General features: G+C 34.2%; 1 protein-coding gene across 4 annotated transcripts in view; it reads right to left on the bottom strand.

Annotated features, from left to right (window-relative positions):
- Positions 1-1177: 1177 nt before the first annotated feature.
- The window catches only part of LOC136033294 (TATA box-binding protein-like 1), a 45700-nt gene continuing 38816 nt past the window's right edge, over positions 1178-8061 (bottom strand). For all 4 annotated transcript variants that reach the window (XM_065714063.1, XM_065714060.1, XM_065714062.1 and 1 more), the window contains exon 6: positions 1178-4695. The gene's annotated coding sequence lies outside the window, so the exon portion shown is untranslated. The remainder of the gene's footprint in view (positions 4696-8061) is intronic.

The following is an 8061-nucleotide window of genomic DNA, read 5'->3' as shown; positions in this document are numbered from 1 at the left end:
CAATAAATTGGACAATACGCAAAAAAAAATCTGTGGGATTGATTTCTAAGGTGCTATTTACAAAAGGGGATCCTTTTTAAAAATTTAATGGCAATGCAAATCTGTAAAAAACAGTTTCAATCTGCTCAGGTTCACCCCTCTATACCTTTCAACTTCAAGAAACCAAAGGGCGAAGGACAATAACCAAAGGCATATGTAACACTTTCTTTATTTAGTTACTATAATCCTAACAGTACTCTAACGGGCATCTCTCCGCTTCAAGAGACCTAAGACTAAAGGGCGGATCCTTAATGAGTTATTGTGATCCCACGAGTGCCCTAGTAGGTAACTCCCCACTTTAAGAGCCAGTAGTATCCTAACCTAAGCGAGGAATATAAGCATAAAACGATTTTTAATGATTTTGTAACATAAGAATATTAAGAATGCCTTTGAAAAAATGCTTACGAACACATACAAACGGTCACGATCATAGTTGAAATCGAAACAAGAATTCATTAAAACATATCACCAAATTATTTTGGATCCTTCAGCTATTTTATTTATAGTTTTAAAAAGGGACAAATTGCGCAAAGAATAGCTTTTTTTTTCTAATTTAATTGTCATGACGAATTAGAGTCTAAAACAAACGAGTAGAGGATAGTTTCAATAATTAAAGTTTAAAATTTAAGGAATAAGATTTTTATTTTTCTTGTCAGATTTTAAAGTTCTTTTACCTCAAAAATCAAAATAAGAAGTAAAATAATAAAGAAAATAAAAAATTATTGACAGACTGTAGATACAAGACCTGGTTGTGCCATTCTTTTTCTTTTCGTAAGTCGGACTTAAATATTTTTGGAAACTTGTAGCCCCTCCAGCACCCCCATCCCATCCAGCAGATCTACCACAAACGTTTTTCCCAGAGAGCAGGCATTCTGCACCTTGCTTGAACCAGAATAAGGCGGTCTACGGTGGAGACGATTGGATGGGGTAGTTTCGTCCCTTGGCTTTAAGTACGACAAACTGTGGTTATATTTGCACTTGACAGATGTAAAAGAACTCTGGAAAGACTGGCTATCCCTTTTTTTATAAAAGGGACTATTTGAAGACTTGATACACAAATACATATAAAAAAGGATGAGGAATTATATTGAATGCCACATTACCCGATCTCTTTTTTTCAGCTAAGCGTGAAAATTAGTTTTCTTTTTTTTTTGCACATACGACCAGAATGCGTTTGCCACTAAATTTTAGAGAACATTTCTATATTTGTAGCTAATACGTTAGAAAACAAAAACAGAACAAGTTTAAATACACACATTATCATCATAAAACATACAAGAAGATTTAACTAATCATTATTACACGTCAATCAAACTAAAACCTTCTAGCAAGATATTGTAGTCAGTTTCGGCATACCAGCTGGCTTTAGTCTCCATAATCTACTGTTTATAAATATAAAAAATACGTAAATACAAAACGATCCAAGGAGCTATAAACAATGTTTAAATATTAATTACCCTCTTTTTTTCAAATTGCAAAAACAAATTAATAATTAGAGGGTTCAGTCATTAAGGGATGGTCATGTTATAGAAATTTTCAGAAGGGCCGAGACTCAGTATTGTTCACTTTACTTATGAACTACCCTTTCATTCGTACACTTCCTCCTGACTGTGGTAAGTCAATAGGCAGATCTACAAGCAGGTGGGGGATGAGGGGAATTCTTGGCTTAAAGATTGTTTGAGTACAATTTTTAAGTAGGTCAATTCTAACTTAACTCACGTAAACAGCCTCAAATACCTTCCTTGATCTACTATTATACTAAACCCTCCGCTTACTGACGACGCGATTTTCTTTCAAAAACTATCATCGTAATAGCGTGGCATGAATACACATCAGCTTTAGAAAAAACACAAACAGGGGTCAAGGCGTATGCTATAGACTTTCTTTAAATTAGAAAGTCCATAGCATATTCTATATATATATAGGTTTTTCCCTGGCAAACTAGTGAAGAGTAAGTAGGGGAAAGGTGAGCCCTGACGCTTCTAAGGTTAAAAGATTTGCGAGATTTATACAACAGAGAAAGAAAACATACCTTTTTAAATTTATTTACTAAGGTTATAAGAATCAAGAGAAAACAAACTTTCTTTTATATCTGCTGATCTATTTGGTACTCTTTGTCTACTTTACATATATAATTTCCAGGCCAAGGCCCTTACCTCACTTTCATAAAATCCCAATAAAATAGTCTACTCGCCTTACCACCCCCAGAGGCATACATTTGTTCCTTTTACTGGTCTAGCAATTAGGTTTTTAAAAGGTAGATTTATTTTTCTCTCCAAAAATTTATTTTCTTGGCTGGCCAGATTTTTCACTCACCATTAACTAATCCAGTTTTAAAGAGGCAGAACTATTTTTCTCGCCAAAAAAAAAAAAAAAAAAAAAAAAAAAAAAAAAAAAAAAAAAAAAAAAAAAAAAAAAAAAAAAAAATCAGGAATAATGATATTTACTAGCAAATATAAGCAAAAAATAATTCACTGTAATTAAAGCAAATTGTTTGATACAGAAGCATAAGGTTTGATCAAAAACGAGAAAAAATATAATTAAAAAATAACCAAGAAAAAGAAGGGGATTTCCAGCCCGTATAAAAAACGAAGCGAAAAGACAAAAGCATATATTTCGACAAGACAGTCTTTTTAACATATGGTACAAGGTCGAAAGTCACTGACACATTTTTAAACGTCATGAATTTGAATGAGGAAGTGCCCAGGAGTGGCAATTGACGAAAAATATAGGGGGGAAGGAGTTCAAGAATATTTTTTAGCGACGATACAAAAAAGGATATTTTTCAAAATTAGGAGGGCAACTAAAAACTTCAAAAATCAAGAGTCTTTTTAATAGAGTCTCGTCGCTGTTATGCAAAACGGCAGTAACTGACATCTTTTTGAAAACCAAGCCAATTCACATGAGGTAAATAACTGTGTTTTTAATTTAATTTCTGAACATGGTTCAATATGTCAATTATAACATTTAGATTAAACGGATGTACCTATCATACCAAGAAAAACTGTTTGTAATCCCCTAATCATTCTAGAAAATTCCGTCAATCAATAGTAAAAATCATATTCTTTGGGTAAATTAAGTTGAAATAAAATAGGGGTTCAAATCAAGTTGCAACTGGATGGATAGACATAATTAAATAAAAAAATATAATAAGGTTAAATAATAACATTATTTAACAAAACTATCTAATCAAGATTAAATCCTGCTTTTAAGAAACCTTATATGACTTATAGAAAGTTCATTCACGCCACAACTCTTAAGCGAGGTTAGTCAGCGGTGAAGCGTATTACTAATACTGGTAATCATTTACGAAACATGCAAAGTACTTTATAAAAGTAAATAAAGAACATAGCAATCTATTTTGTAATCCAAATCGGGAGGGACTGCGCGAGAAAAAATAAAAAGTGAAAAAACTATTAGACAAAATGTTGCCATCCTCCGCAACTACATAAATATCAGCAAAAAGTTCGCTTTCTCTCAGGGAAACGACTCGCAAAAAGTTTAGCCACTTTCTAGAAACCTTAACCCCTCTCTCTCCATAGGAAATATCTGAATAGAACATAAATATGATTGTCCTTTTCCAACAAAATGAAGATCTAGTTTTGAGGGAAGTTCAATAAACTTAGTTGTTGGGAGGCGGAGGGATTTTTCCTGACCTGTAATTTTCAGGTATACTCATAGTCTGTACGTGTGGCCCCATCTTTTTTTAGCCTCCCGATGTCTCTTTGTACAGTATTGACCGTTTTCGGAACCCCCGAGAATATCTGTATATAATTTATATCATGTTATAAATCTATAACTGTATAATAGTTATGTATTATAGATATTTGTATGTACATAAATTAGTAATACGTCTATTATTATTCCGTTAGCAACACTAACAACATTATATGTTACTTCACGCCTTAACAAATAGAATCAAAACCAATAGATACAAATCAATCAATAATTCAGGAAACAAAAGCCTTTCACGATGTTAGGGGTACTACTGGAAAGTGCACTGTTTTTTCTTTTTAATCAAGTAAGGGTTGTGACTCGTTGGGACCTTTTCTGGATGTCGGTCCCATGGCACGTATTAGATACCTTCAGCAAGGAACACCATCCATCATCCCACGAAAAATTCGAGTCAGGACGTACGCAAAAGGAGGGGCGCCTCACGGCTGGGGTCCCCCACAAAATCCTAAAGTTTACCGGATTTTTGGGTACTTTTTATTCAAATTACAATTTTTTCAGTATTGGGCCCATGCGCGAAAAATGCATCTGCAAGTGAGTGATTCGAGTATGTTATAAGCACTTCCATTTCCGAACGAACACTTAATACCCACAAATTCTAATCAGTCACAACCAATTAAAAATGATTAACGTTCATTATCCAGTAGTCTTATATGATTGATGAATATGTTGTACACAAATTCTTTCAAGCGAAACAAAACGAATAAAATCAGATCCCTGTAAGAAAAAGAAAAGAAAGAAAAAAGAAGTATAAACCAAAACGGTGCGAAGGAGAAAAAAAGCACAATGTGATTGGAGCACCAGGATTATTGCTAACATTATCAAGTTTTTTCCCCAAATCATTTTCACTATAAGCAAATCTAGGTTGCCATGTAATCTTCAGAAAGAAAACACTTCGTCCGTACTGTTTTCCAAAAATAGATCCTAAAAAAGAAATCCATTACTTAAAATTGTCAAAAACTGAAGAACACGTTTTACATCACTAAAGATAGGGAGAGAAAAAGAGACAGAAAGACAAAATAAAGAGACGGAGAAAGAGAGAGAGAGAGAGAGAGAGAGAGAGAGAGAGAGAGAATCACTTGCCTAATGCATAGAAACAAAAGCAGGTTGTCCTTCAATGCTTCATATAACAATCAAATATATACTTAACACGCCGGAGGCACCCCCCCCCCAACCTGGGCTCAACTGAACTTTAAATAAAAAAAACTCCTTAACCATAAATATAAAAAGAATGGTAGTGGAATACCATATTACTGGAAGATAATATATCTAGTTTTGGGTTTTAAACCACTGTTATATTGTATCAAAATAACTTTGAAAATTATATAGTCAAAAACGTGGTTAGTACGTAAAATAAAATCATAGGTCAATTGAGACAACCGACAATCGTAGACATACCAGCACAAAGACAGAAGTAGAAGATGAGTTCTGATTTACACTAAAATTGGTCCAAAAAACCCTTCTGCCCAAATAACTTGGAACAATTGACACCTGACAATGCGCTTTAATCGTAGCCCCACCCCGCACTAGAAAAATCCTCTCACATAAAAAGTTTGTCATTGTATATGACTAAACTTTGCTTAAGATTAATTCCAATGAACGGTATAGCTATTTGAAGCATTTTACAGTGCAAGTTTTAGGTACGATTTTTCACGCATAGGTTATCCAGGAGAGGGGGGGGGGGTCCAGGTTTAACCCAGCCTCAAAATCTTTGTCAAACTTTTAAAACATAACGAAAATGCATATAAATAAACTTTTGATGTATTTTTTAAGTATATTTTTTGTGTACCCCCCCCCGAAGATCCTGGATACACCCTTGGGTTCATGTATGGGAGATCCCAATTGCCAATCCGCACTTGTCTGTTACTTGTACTTGCAGCAGGACCCCGCGTTTTCCCGCCTCATCTGGCATCTTAAGTTCAGACGTTTTGTGAGAATTTGTTTTACTGTAAGCTCCACAGACTGGGAGCGGCTGAGTTTGCGGAGTCACGCCATTGGCACCCACCGCAAGCAAAAGGATAGGCAACATCAAGACTCAACCTCCCACTTCAAAGGTCACGGATGCATGTTTCTTTAAGATCATGCTTAAACCGAACATTAGCCATACTATTAAATAAAAGCTGTTTTTTTCAAACACTGTTTTTTCAAAGTTATTTTTCTGACTCTCATGTGAACCATACCTGGCAGGAGAACCTCGCAAAAATTATGTGACTCTCAAGTGAACCTCACCAGGCAAGACACCCTCGCAAAAATTTTATGACTCTCATGTGAACCTCACTTGGCAGGAGACCCTCGCAAAAATTATATGACTCTCATGTGAACCTCACCTCGCAGGAGACACTCGCAAAAATTATGTGACTCTCATAACTGAGGGATGATTGCTGCCGCTTCCAACCCTTTAATATATTTTTTTTTACATCAGTGCCTCATAGATTAATGCTCTGAACCAAGAAAATTCTTGAATTGTATATATATATATATATATATATATATATATATATATATATATATATATATATATATATATATATATATATATATATATATATAATATTGTGATATTATACATTAGACCTGAAGTATTCAAATTTAGCATGACTACTTCATTAATAAGAGGAAGTTATATTTGCATTAAAAAATAAAACTGTTTGTTCAAATGTTTTGAAACGGAGTTGGCAAATAACATCCTTTAACTTACCACCTGGCTATATTTCTCGCATCTTAAGACATTTTAAGGAAATGACTTGTTAAAATTCCTTTAAAAAAAAATAACAATATCAATAAAGGAAGCATTTGTTTTCTTTTTGGATTCTCCTTTTACTAATTTTTTTTCTTTTTTTTTTACTATTTTTCTGTTACATTTGCTTGTGCTTTTGTGAAAAGAGTTTATCCGGGTGCAGTTTCCAATGCCGGGGCCCGACGGCTTGGCTGTCGGCCTCCCGGTACTATCTCTTTAAACGAGCAATTGTGTATGCATGTATAAATTTTTCTTGAAAACAGCTCCCTTTTTTTAAGTTGGCAGCCTGGAATTTCCTGGCTTGAAAAACGATATAGATAGCTCACAAGTTTAACACAGCTAAAGAAAAAGTAAAAATCACATTGCACTCCAAACAAAAATGTTGTAGGAAATTAGAACACAAAACAAAATTACATAAAATGAAGGAACATGTTAGATTAGCATGCACGAGTCTCTAAAGGATAAACAGAAAAGAGAAATTGGTTTTTAGTATCTATGACTTGTGCAAAATTCCATAAGATTTCAAATGACTCAGAACAGCTAAAGAAAACCGCAAGGAATATATATATATATATATATATATATATATATATATATATATATATATATATATATATATATATATATATATATATGTGTGTATGGCTATGCTGTTTGACCTATGTGATTGTATGGATGAGCAGGGTTAAGGCCTCATTCAAGTACTGATCTATATTAATTACTAATGTAGGAAAACACTCTTCCTTTTCTCCTTCTGTCTTTTTTTTATGTGTTTGTACTGTTGCATTGGTGATTTCTTTTTTCATTTTTTATATATATATATATATATATATATATATATATATATATATATATATATATATATATATATATATATATATAGAAATAAAGACATTTTGAACTTCCAAAACAGGCTTTTAGTCAAAACCTGTGAATTTTTCAATTGTTCATTTAAACCCTATTTTGGTCACCACGCTATTTATATAAACCACGGCTATCAATGATTTTTATTATCATTATTTTAGAGCAGCATTCGGCTCGGTACTTCGTCCGCTTATATTGGAAATCATACTTGAAGGCAGAGTCCCACCGAAGCTGGTCAGCCTGATGAAAGCCTACTATTAGAACACACATGGCGACGTCAACTTGTATGAGGAGCTTACAGAGCTCTTCAAAATCGCCTAAGGTGTGCGGTAAAGTTGTCCAGCTTCCCCCATCCTCTTCTTCTACATGATTAATTGGATCTTCAATAACTACATATGGTCATAAGACGGGATCGATCTGATCAACGGTAACAAATTAGGGGATTTTGAACACGCACACAATGGCACAATCCGTAAATCAACCGCTCAAGCCATGGATATGTTGCAGAGAGTAGCAAACAGCGTTATCCCGACATGCCTGGCTACCAGTGTCCCCAAAATTAAACACCTGTGTATGGTTAGAAGTTTGCCAGTCACCATAGATGACCAACAGCTTGAACAGGTACAGGAACACAGGTTCCTTGGGTCACTGACTGATGTCAAGGGCGGGGCTTCGAACAAAGTCAAAAT

This window comes from Artemia franciscana, chromosome 11 (genome assembly GCF_032884065.1).
Source record: "Artemia franciscana chromosome 11, ASM3288406v1, whole genome shotgun sequence".
Lineage (NCBI taxonomy): Eukaryota > Metazoa > Arthropoda > Branchiopoda > Anostraca > Artemiidae > Artemia > Artemia franciscana.
Note: the sequence above shows the minus strand (reverse complement) of the source record. Positions and strands in the feature narration are given on the sequence as shown.